The sequence below is a fragment of the Brachyistius frenatus genome, unplaced genomic scaffold (assembly GCF_029030835.1).
Source record: "Brachyistius frenatus isolate BFR_SWC_R1_liver_20210118 unplaced genomic scaffold, ASM2903083v1 Contig_110, whole genome shotgun sequence".
NCBI lineage: Eukaryota > Metazoa > Chordata > Actinopteri > Embiotocidae > Brachyistius > Brachyistius frenatus.
The window spans coordinates 869,628-882,500 of record NW_027210709.1 but is presented as its reverse complement, the minus strand read 5'-3'; the positions used below and the strand labels follow the sequence as shown (position 1 = coordinate 882,500).

General features: G+C 42.3%; 1 protein-coding gene across 1 annotated transcript in view; it reads right to left on the bottom strand.

The window, feature by feature from the left end:
• gng12a (guanine nucleotide binding protein (G protein), gamma 12a) overlaps window positions 1-12,618 on the bottom strand; it is a 27,077-nt gene extending 14,459 nt beyond the window's left edge. Inside the window, exon 1 of the mRNA XM_069712568.1 lies at window positions 11,799-12,618. The gene's annotated coding sequence lies outside the window, so the exon portion shown is untranslated. The remainder of the gene's footprint in view (window positions 1-11,798) is intronic.
• Between the last annotated feature and the right edge of the window lie 255 nt (window positions 12,619-12,873).

Here is a 12,873-nt window from a genome sequence, read left to right as displayed (position 1 = left end):
TCTGAACAAGCAGGGACAAGAATGACAAGCATGTGGGAAGTGAACAGATTACTGCACGTGATGACTCAAGAAATGTGGCATGAGGAAGAATCTCATGCAAGCGCGCACACACACACACACACACACACACACACACACACACACACACACACACACACACACACACACACACACACACACACACACACACACACACACACAAATCAGGAACAAGTTCGGAGACTGTCTGTAAAGTGAGAACTGCTGATGTTCAGTTGGAGTTAGAGAAATGCAACAGTCACGCTGACAAATGCACATTCATGATGTTATTCTGACAGGGACAAACAATGAAGTCTTATCTTCATCTCAACTGTTGAGAAGAAACTTCATCTCAACTGTATTGACTTCATCTCAACTTCATCTCAGAGACTTCATCTCAACTGTATTGCATATTCCAAATTAATTATCACTATCAGGTCATCATTGCATACTCACAGTAAACTCAGTAGGCATTTGCTGTACCACCGGCTCAAAGTCCAGGCAGCTGATTGTACGATCACTTTATGACAAAAGGTGAAGGCCTCGGTCAGAGCTGAGTGGAAAAGGGACGAGGTCAGGACAAAGGGCCAGTAAAGTAATCAGTATGGAGCTCTGTAAATTGTGTCACACAGCTCAGAAAGTAACAAGTGGAGGATTTTTACCAAATCAGAACAAGAAGGTAAATGAAACAGACTTTCCTGCTATTGTTAAAGCCTACAAGAACTCATTGTACTCTCCTATTTGGAAAACCCGCCTATCGCCACCTGGCTCCAATAATGTATTGCTGGACTTCCATAAAGTTGACCCACAAGAGTCAGATTAAAAAATTAAAAAATGTAAGCAGCCGAAGCCAAAATATCCAGATTTTTGTGTCTGTTTATGATCACTCTAGAATAAAACACTGGGTCATACATTTCCCATTATGCAACTCAATTTCTGTTTCAAATAAAAGTCTCAACACACATAACCCAGATGCTCCTTCACATGGGCAAACTGAAAAGCACATGTGAAATCGGTGGAGTACATAAGAGATTCAGAATCATGCAGAAGGACAAGAGCGTGGCAGGATTTCATCACTGCATAAAATCCCAACAAAACAACCCAGAAGAAGATGAAAGAATCCTAATGTCACTGAGGATGTTACACAAGGGGGAATTTAAAATGACAACAGGGAACAGAAATACGAGTCGGAAAGTTTTTAGTTGTTTTTTTTTTTTCCAAACATCTTGAGTTACAAATAGAAGCGCGTGGCACAAGGAAGAAATTATCCTGATTACATTCAACACTGTTGGACACAATTGAGATGATTCAATGTGGTTATAAGATATTTAAGACAGTGAGGAATGAAAACTGAAATTATGATATACGTCAAGACTGAGCCATTCACTTGCACGCAGACGGATTGACTTACAACAACCCCCCCCACACCTACACAAACACACACACACACACACACACACACACACACACACACACACACACACACACACACACACACACACACACACACACACACACACACACACACACACACACACAAAGGAGTCTGAGTTACTATTAATCAGGAGCCACATGAAAGGCTGCTCCTCCCTCCAGCCACTGCGACTCTGTTCATCTCACAGTTTCAAAGACATGTCGGGTGGAGGAAGAGGCTCACACTGTGGGTCACACTGAGGCCACTTCCTCTGCCGCCCACCCCGAATCCCTTCCAAAATTATGTCTGCCTCCTCATCCTCCCTCAGTCTGCCTTTACTTCCTTTCTCGTCACGCTCCGTCCATTTCTCAGCACAAGTAGGTCACTAGGTCCACCTGGCTCATTCATGCAAATAATCTTTTTTTTTGTTTGTTTAAAACAGATTGTAGATACACCACCGGAGTTTAAATCCATTGTATGTCCACAGACAGCTCAAGTGTGCTTTTCTAAACGGTGCCATCAAGAAGAAAATCTCAAACAAAACTCAACTGTTGTAAAGTCAGAAGTGCTTCAACATACGGGGGTGGGGGGCTGCACACAGAGATGTCATTGTTTTTTCTTTTCAGATGGAGCCAGTATGAAATGTCTTAACTGCAGATTCTGCGACTGATTGCTCATGTTGCGCAAAACAAAATTGCTCCACATAATCAGATAACACTAGTTTTCCAATAAGAGGCGTGTCGAGAGTGAACATTGCTTATTTGGCACAGTTCAGAGAGGTAATTGCACAAGGAGCCACTGCACGACAAGCATTTCAGGACAAAATGCGACGCCTTGTTCTACCGTGTACCGTGAAGAAAAGAAGAGACTAAATGACTCTATAAATCACGGTCAAACAAAGCCGTGGAGTGCTTTAAAAGTGAATGAATCTGACAGAGTGTGAATGAGGCACCTGATCTGAGCAAAGGGGGAGACAACTGAGGCTGCGGACGAGGACACAGGCGGTGATTGTGCGTCCCTCGGACACCTGTTTGTGCTCCAGAAAGAAGAACAGCGAGGCATCGGACAAAAAAGTGTGGGGCCCAGACGACTTTCAAGGGGACAGTTTCCTCTCTCAAACACAGCCCGGTCACTTGTGGATGCACATAGCTACAGGTGTCGGGCCTCCTTTTTTTTTTTTTTCCTCAGAGTCCCAACTAGGCCTCAGTGAGGAAGCACACACACTGGCCTTTGTTTGGGATGCCAGCAAACTTCCCCATAGACTCATAAAGAGCTCTAAAGAAATGAAGGAATGCATCAAAGTGACACTGTTTCTCTCTCACCCAGACAGCTGAATTTACATGCTGATTCCACCATAAGCATTATGAATGATTCATCTGTCAGTGGAGCCTTGAAGCTGGACTGCATGCTTCTCCTGCATCTCAAACTTCCCCCCAGTTAAAAGCACATGCTGCTGAATGAAATCCACACTCTCTCCTAGAACAATTATCTATATCCACAACTCCTAGATATGTGTACCATCACACATATTTGATAACAAATTACACCTCAAAGGGATATCCATTCCTATTCTTCCTTACCTGTCTGACAGGATGTTGCTTTACTGGACTGCCCCCTCCCCCTTCCTCTGACAGAAAATGCCCATATTTGGGCCACGGTCTTATGAAATGTTCTGCGTGTCGGGAGGAAATAACATACGAAGAGAGTTTGTGACCTTACACAAGGTATGGCTTCCTGTGAGTGGGAGTGCTTCAAAGCATTTCACCCAGTCCAACCAGGAAAAAGCAAAGCCTTTACTATATCTGCACACTCACATGCACAGGAAGCTGTACGGTTTTATAGGCAATCACACGCAGCAATCCCAGTGTTGGAATGCGGAAGGTCTTATCATAGTTTGGGTTTCATTTATGCTAAAATGCATCCATGAAGATACATAGAGGATGCATTATATTGCAAAACCAAGAAGTCCTCAATAAAGAACCAGTAATCATTATGGCAATCAATATAGCGATTGGTTATTCACAAAATATATAGGATTTGGTCTGTACATGTTCTGCAATGTTCCCGTGTTAAGAGACATTACTTGCTGTTTGCATAATTATATTTAATTTAGAAAACATATTTTTATGGCAGCATAATTTCACAGACATGTGTTTATCAGTTTACATTAGTGCTTATCATCTTTAGTTTTGCTCTTCATGGCTTTTCTTAAATTCTGAAACGTTGTAACTGCCTTTGGCTACATGTCTGAAATTGTTGTACCTGCAGTTGTGTTACCAACAAACAGCAGATGATCAGGACAGTTTAGCTCATCTGTCTGCCTTTTGTTTTAATGACACTCTGCTTGCATTGGTTACTATAGAGTCCTTCCAGTAAATAATCCGGACCGTAACCTGATCTGTACGCACTATCTGAGCCGTCTGACAGGGTGAATGAATAGCTGAAAACTGAAGCACGTCACGGGTGCAACACACACAAAACACACAACACACTCTCAAGCTGCAGGAAAAGGTGTCTTGCACGCACGCACGCACACACACGTTCTGTCGTTCTGTCTCTCAGGATAATAAACAGAAATGGTTGAAAAACGATGGAAAAGTTTAGCGTGTGTTTGGGCCACCTGGCAGTGCCAAAGTGACAGATGGTGGATGTGTGATGTGAGAGAAAGTGTGTGTTGAGAAGATAGGAAGGTTGGTATCAAGTAGACACGGGGAATAATGTAAACTTTTTCATTCAAATTTGAAAGAGTAAAGTGATGGCTAAACACTGCTCTCCAGTAGCTTGTCAAAGTTTGGCCACCTTTTTAGGTTTGAGCAAGAAGAGGGAGGCAGAAACCGGTCAGAGTGCGCCACCATGTGGCAGAAAGACGATACTGTAGTAAAGGTACTGACGTTTGGATGATGATTACCATGTTATATTAGTGGACTTCAAGAGCCAAAGAAGTTCAGGGCTGTTTTCTATAGTGGTCCCAAGTTGTATGGTCTATTTTAAACTGGTGAAGCAGTCCACTGTTCTTTCCTGCTCACTATTATTCACTAAATATCCCACACAGAGGACCAGTGTTTCCTCTTGTTCATCCTCACTACCACACAAGGCCCTGGCTTCAAATTACGTTAAGTATTCAAACACGCGCACACACACAGCTCTAGCTCTAACAGCAAAAACCCACAAAATGTGCTTTAAGGGCCGACGTTCTGCAAGAGAGACAGTGTGTGTTTGTTCTTCCAGAGAGCTGCTGGGTGTGAGGACACTGACAAACATCATCCGCTCCTGTGACATTACCACTGAGGAAGAGGGGTGTATCCTCACATTTCATATGATGTTTTTACTTTTGAAAAATTGGCAACAATTTCATGTTATGATCACCTCTGCATTAAATCATGAACTGGTATTTTACAGCATTTTCAAACCCATCCCCTCCCACCTCAACCCACCCAGTCACACTCAAGATGAACCTGTTGGTGGGCAACAGAGAGAAGTCCCTGCAGGTGGCAATTTGAAGATCACAATGGGCCTACAAATAGACCTTCTATTGTCAACACGGATCTATAAATAAAATATTCTCCACAAACATTCAGAGCCCTGTCGTGCTGGACTGAATCGTGGTGACATGGTTCAATGTTAAAGGAGCAGTGTGTAGGATTTAGTGGCGCCTAGTGGCTGCAAAATTGCGTTCAATGCAACAGGCCCCTCTGGAACCGGTGTTTGGTTTGTCCACTCTGAGCTCCTGTAGAAACATGGCGGTGCTCTGTGGAAGAGGACCTGCTCCATATGAAGCCATGAAGGACTCATTCTATGGTAATGAAAACACAAAAAGTCTTAGTTTCAGGTGATTATACACTCATGAAAACATGATTATATTATATTTCACTCCTGAATCCTACACACTGAACCTTTATGTAGGTCTGTCGATTTACGGGTAAAGGCTCAAACTGTAATTTTTTTTTAATTCATATTTTAAGTGTATCCACATGCATAATTTAAAGGTTTAATAGTTGGAAATACAGCTGAAACTCATTGTTTTAGGATTTATTGATTAATTAGACAGACAGGTTTTTACAGTATACACTCAGCAGCAGATACAAAAATGTACAAGAACACCACTAGACAGGGCAATATGTTGACATGGAGGACGGCAGGCCACGGATTGCATCATAGATGGCAGATATAAGACTTCCTATATGTCATCTGTAAAACCTCAGAAAACAGAAGAAATGCTCATCACAGTTTTACAGAGGTGAAACATTATATTTTGTCCCATCTGTTAACTTATGAAGCGTCTCATGAATACCGCTGAGGAGGAAGCAACACTTACCACTCCTAAACTAACCTTGACAGTTTGAGGGAAAGCTTCAAATGTAACCTCACATCAGTGTCCACCAGGAACTTCAACCTTGGACATAGTTTACACTCTAAACATACCTGTCTTATCGGCTTCGCTGTCTCTGTCCAATCAGACCTGAGGATGAACAGCTACGTACCGGCAGCAATCTGAGGCCTCCTGAACAACCTCAATAAAATAATAGTCTTGATATGTTAACTTGTTTACATTTATATACCCTGTAAGGAAAAGGATTATTTTACACCTATCAAAATGTATAAAACTTATTTATCTTAAGAGATATGGAAAAATTACAAGAAGATGATATCATAAAATCGGATTGGTTTAATAACCATTTAGACAAAGGGTGGATAATATATCATGTATGATGTTTGTTCACAGTTCTCTATCGCTAAACAGTTCAAAAATAAAACTAATTCAAACAAAACGCGATGCCAAGCTGACTGTTCATTTATATATTCTATTTTTTCTCGCACCAGTAAAAAGCAAAGAGCTCAGAATCCACACACTGGTTTTACTCATAAGATTCCTAAACACCCAAAAAATATTCCCACAAAAGCTTGTTTTCATATGGAGAGGTATTTCGGATTTCCCTGTTAGATCATGACATGTTATCACAGGCCACCCAAACGCTTCGAAGGCACAAACAGGTTCCTAGATACCATAAACTGTCAGGAGTTACTGTTTTAATCTACTTTATCATGTGTTGTTTTAAACAAAAATCAGTGAAAATAACTTTAGCCCAAACTGGTTTTTTTTACTGTGGCCAAATTCAGTGAGCAGAATTTGAGCTGGAAAAGTCTCCACTCAGCATGCAGATGATGAAAAAAGTTGCTTTTGTCAGTCAATCTGAGTCAGTGTTTTGTTTGTGACTGCTTCTAAGGCTGAAAATCTCAGGCAATTTATATAATCAGTCCATTTAAAGTCATTTATCAAGGAAAAATTACCCATAATCACAAATCTGAGTTTCTTAAAAGTGAATAATTATCCTGTACTTCATGTCACTGTTAATTTTGAGGGCTTTTGCTGATCAGACAAAACAAAATCATTTAAATATGTCTGTCAGGGAAAATTAAAAGATGCACAATAAGTTGCTGTGCTAGTTGTTCCCTTAATAACTGGGCTTTAAATGATTAGATCACGTTTTAACTCATTTTATTTGCAAAAGAAAACTCAAAGAACATTGTTCCTATGCTGCTGAGTGACATTTATTTGAGAATAAAACTAAGTTAAACCTGAAGGAGGACATTTAAGATGACCTCAATAGGTGTTGAAGAGGAAGTTGTGGGTATAAAGTGCTTCATATAGATTTTAGGTACTCCATATTTGGGTGGCGGCCCCGGTTCTACTTTTGTGGCTGATAAGACTCTCCTCCACTCAGACTGACAAACAAATCTATCTGAACATGAGCACTTCTTTTGTGACAATGAATCAGAATCATCAAATCTTGACACATTCTCAGCAACGAGGGGAAATTAGGTCTGGTAAACTACCTTTCCTCCCTATCTGAGATGGTTGCCGTGACAACACTTCCTGCTTGGCGAATGTGAACATCTGATGTTGATGTCAACCTGATTAGTACGTGAGCACTTGCAGTTCCTGTCTTCCTGAAGTCAGCAGTGAAAAATCGACCTTCATCTTTCCTTAACTTTATGCAGTAACATTTCACTTCCTGCAGTTTAAAGATGCAAAAATAAATCAAGCAATTTCTTGGAAAAATGACTCCGCTTTCGACGGTACATGTTACCGAGTTGGCCTATTTTGAGATCACAGAAAGGGATCAAGTAACGCTTGGTATTTCATAAAAGCAAGTAATTCTGCTGCCAAACCAACAGATGGGTGTGACTGTATATCCGCAGTGTCACCACCACTCCTCTCAGTACATCTGCTCCTGGGTAGGGTGGAATTCAAGCAAACCAGACACTGTAGGCAAGGCCTTGTGACTACCAACACACACAATGCAGAGCATACACAGACACACACCACAAATACCGAGCTGGGAAAGCCTTTGAGGTCTAGTCTACTACTGCATCTCTACAGACCTCTGAACTGCAGAAAGATCTTTGAGAGAGGAAAAGCTGTGGAGTTCTTGTTAGTGTGTGTGTGTGTGTGTGTGTGTGTGTGTGTGTGTGTGTGTGTGTGTGTGTGTGTGTGTGTGTGTGTGTGTGTGTGTGTGTGTGTGTGTGTGTGTGTGTGTGTGTGTAGTTTGCGCAACGTTTAAACGAGTCTTAGGCAACAAAAAAAAATTGTTATTAAGATGACTTTTAGTGGAGCTTTGTCAGGCACATGTTTAGACCTTCAATCCGACATTATGGACGACTGTCAAATAACGTTTTTCAGAAAATCAATTGAAAAAAAACATTGATGGAAAATTTAACCAGACTGCAATGTTAATTATTTTCCCAATTTAATTTAAATACCGGACAAATCACGTTACTTCATCATGTTGATACAGAAAGGACAGAAATATAATGTAGTAATATATATATATATAAAATATAAGTAGTGCCAGATATTGATTAGATCCTGTTTAGAGAAACTGTTTGTTCTTCTTGCAGTACTTTTCATATTTCTGTCAAAGTTGACATCAAATGTCTCAGATTCATAATCTTGTTCACTATAATCAAATGGTTCCTGAGATCAATACAAATGTTGCCATTTTTAGAATATATCTTTCTGAATTAAAAAAAAGTTTATCATTTAAACTACGTATGGGTTTGTCAATAAAATATCAGAAATAATGAAAAATGTCTGTCCGAGTTTTGCAGAGTTCAATGTGAATTTCTTCAATGTTATGTTTGAAGCCAACAGCCAGAGATACTCAATGTGCCATCATAAAACAGAGAAGAGCAGAAAATATTCCAGACGACCAGAGAATGATTGGTATTTTCACCAATCATGAGAATGTTTTAGGGCTTCATTATTTTACAGTTGCTGGTTAATTTTCTTTCTAAAAACTAATTCGGTGATTCCCAAACTTTGTGCCACCAATGGGACACACGAGCCCTGGGATGCTCTAATTAATAAAAGTAGTCTTTGATTTTGAAACATTATTTATTATTATTAATGATTTAGTCTTTCTTGGGCAACGGCGTGGTTACATTATTTTATGAAAAAAATTGTTGTATCTGCAGGGAGAAGGGATATTTGGTGAATTTGGTTTTGGTACACACGATCTGAAATGTTTGAGAACCTCTGAACTAACTGATTAACGGACTGATCCTTTCGATAACTATTGTAAACATGTTACATTGCTTTGAAAACGAACCAAAACTGAAACAACATCAGAACAATACATTTTTTAAATGCGTCTCTACATCAGGACGGATCAAAACGAGGCTCCAAGTTGACATCGTGAGTCAATCAATACACGTCTGATTTGAATTTGGTCCGTTGCCATTTGTTTTTATGGGCTCTCTTGTACGACAAGCGCTTTACAGATGATTGGATCTTTAAGCACCTAAAAAAAATGTACATGAATTTCAGCCAGACGGAGAAAACTGTGACTATTTGATTTCCTCACTGAAGGTGGATCGTCATTCTGGTGCGCTGTGGTCAAAACCTTGACAACATTCAGTTAGCTGTCATTAAAAAGCTCACATCATCTCTGTGAGAAGCACAACCATCAAACTCTTACTACACTCACTAATCAAGATAGTTGTTGATTAGCTTTCTATTAATCAACTAATGTTAATAATAGCCTAATTACGTAAGCTCTAAATAGCCCTGTACACGACAGAAATCAGTGTTTCCAAAAGTGCGTAGCTACGTTATCACTATAAGAGTTCGAAACAGAGTGTGAATGAACTCTTTGATGTTATAACATATACTTTAGAAGATGTACTTTTAGAAACATATACTTTACTTGTTAGCCTGTTAAATGTGTGTGTGTGCGTGCGTGCGTGCGTGTGTGTGTGTGTGTGTGTGCGTGTGTGTCATATTGAGAAAATATGTGAATCATTCAACCCAGAAAGGAAGTAGTAAGATCACTGAGGCAAGCACACACACGCACACACACACACACACACACACACACACACACACACACACACACACACACACACACACACACACACACACACACACACACACCGAGTCCTGCTTCGACAAACTCTGCACTGCCGGGAATCCGCACACAACACGATGAAGAAACAGATCCTGGCTGACGAGCGGCTCGGCCGGTGGCCTCCACTACCTCTTCCTCCTGCACCGGGCTGCCTGTTTGTCAAAAGCTCATCTGGAGAGCTGCCGATCGAGTCGGGCAGCATTCTGTGTCTTAGAGGTGCATGCCGCTTCCAGAGCAGCCGGTTCACTGAGAAGGTATTACAGCATGGGTTACAGCTGCGTGTGCCACATTCCACATGATCCCAACAGTTCATTCCTTGTTCCACAAGTTAAACTCACGGGGAGACAGAGGGAGGAGATTCAAAATCGATCCCGCACTCGGTGTCAAGCTGTGCAGGAAGTTCCCTTCCACGTCTTTTTCTCATCTGATCCTCGCGTTAAGCAGGGCTTTCTTCCCATCTCAAACACTGACCTCCCTCCCTCCTCCCTCCTCCCTCCTCCTCCTCTTCCTCCGGCTGCTAATCAATTTACATGCATCACACGTCACGTTAAATCCTGCCAGCAATCCGGGCTAACCTAGTCACACAACTCCGAATGCAACCCGTGCCACCAAAAGCTGGTAGAGAGAGGTAATGAGTTCTAGAGATGGAGTCTGTCGGTCACATGTTCTTACCGCAATATGAAAAACATCTCAATAAGCATCATTGGAGGAACTGTGGTTCTACTATAATTCATGTGAATGTACAGATTTTTGCCAATACAGGGAGAGGGGAGGGGGGGGGGGGTGTTTCAAAGACCTGCAGCAGACAGCCTTGTGACCGGACCCAACAGCAAAGGACAAGGCAGCCGTTCATGGATGTCGTCACCTTCACTTCTTCACAACAACATGAAGCTGCACGATCCTGCTACAAAAGAGCACATTAGTGTGACAGACTTTGTTGCACTTGTTCATGTCTGCATGTTTGTATCTTCTAAATCCCGAGGCACTTCTTCTTGGCTGGCGTCTGTCACAAGCTCCTTCAAAATAAAGACACCGATTCAAGCCACGCCACGCCACGCCACAGGAGCGTCCTCGCGCAGGAGCGGTGCGCTCCTCCTCAGCTCCCAGTGTGTGCGGTGTGACCCACTCATGACGACGAGAGTCGAGAGGAGACTTTGATGGCGGTGAATGGGGTACTAATGAGTTGGCCTTATCAATGGCCAGTCTGTATTCTGTCCTCCTAACGGCCGGGGGGGGGGGGGGGAGGGGCGGGGGGAGGGGTGGGGACACATCAACAGAACTGTTGATGTCCCATGTAAACATCTCATCCAGCTCCCTGTGTGGTGGGCCTCCAGCATCAAACATCACACCAGGCTCATAAGCTCGTTGGATCATGCTGGGCGACACCAGCCACTACCTGTTGCATAACCGACTAATGAGAAGGAAGTGGCTGGTCTACATCTTTCTAAAAGTGCTGTTCTGCTCAGAAATAATCCGTTTCAAAAATAAATGTGGCAAAACATGAGGGTTAAGGTGGGGGGGGGGGGGGGCCTTTGGGGAATAATCCGGGGGAGAGAAGGCCGAGGCAGCAGCAGCTGAGTGAGCCTTCAGCTCAGGCTGTCACCTGTTGAATGCCACATTCGCGAAGCAATCCGTGTGTGCGTGTGTGTGCGTGTGCGCGTGTGTGTGTGTGTGTGTGTGTGTGTGTGTGTGTGCGCGCGCGCGTGCGTGCGCGTGCGGCCACTGGACATGAAGTACATGAAACCCCCGCTGGGTCAAAATGCGCTGCGGTGCCACCAAAAGTGTTGCACAAACGGATGAGCACCGTGAAAGCTGGCAGCTGACAGTAAATGTGTAAAAGAACAACAGACCGAGAAACCAACTGTTGCTTCGGCAAAAAAAAAAAAAAAAAAAAAAAAAAAAAAGCGCGTCACGTCGGCTGTTTATGTGACATTTTTATCGACATATGTCAGTCTTACCTGGCCGCTCGAGCAGTGTCTCCTTTCACTGAAGCCAAACTGTATCCGTCAACAGACTGGGAGGAGACCTTTCCCGCTGCTCTGTCGCTCACGGCGCAGTGTCACAACTACAGTAACGTGTTCACAGCCACAGACCGAGAGAGAGAGAGAGAGAGAGAGAGATGGAGGGGGGGGGAGAAAAAAAAACAAAAAAACAGCTGGACGCGGAGCTCACTGTCGACTTCAAAGCTGCCGATGCCTCGCGCGCGCGCTCTCACTTTCGGCTTGACAGTCGGTGTCAATGTTTTGAATCGTCGTTTTACTTTTTCTTCCTCGCCAGTACGTCCGGTCTCCCCGCCTCTCCTTTTTCCTTTCCTCCTCCACTTGGATGCTTCGCGACGAGAGCGGCCGAATTTTGTCGGGAGGGGAGAGGCGGACCAAACCGAGACTCAAGCGTCAAACTCGCTCCTTGTTGACGTTTTACTTCCGGGGATTTTCACAATAAAACCCAGCTGTCCTTTCAATTATTATTATTATTTTTTTTTTTTAATAAAAGTCAAGTAAAGAGTTACGGTTGCTCGTATGTAAATGTTTTTGAAGGAAGGAAACTATTCACAACACGGCAGTGCTACCATTGAGTGTCCTCACGCACTGTACCTATGTACAATTTTTAGGTAGCTGTACTTTACTTGAGTGTATAAATTTGATGCTACTTTATACTTCCACTTTACTACATTTATTTGGCAGGTTTTTTTTTTTTTTTTTTTCAAATGAGGATCTGACACAAGAAGTAGAAATAGTTTTTAAAATATATCACATGTATGTCGATAGCTCCACCAAACAGCAGTTTTTCCCTCTCGATAAATGTTCAACTGATCCAACATCTAACCAAAATCAAAGAGTTGAGGAAAAAGTCTAAAAACTGAAAACAGATTTGTGGATCAGAACTTTTTTTTCTCTCCCTCTCTCCCAGTAATTTATCCTCTGTCCCTGAATATAAAACTGGATATAAAATAGTTCAAACTAGCTCCACCTGCAGCAGCTACAACAGTAACATGCTGCTTCACTATTAATAGTATTAATATATCAGTCAGAG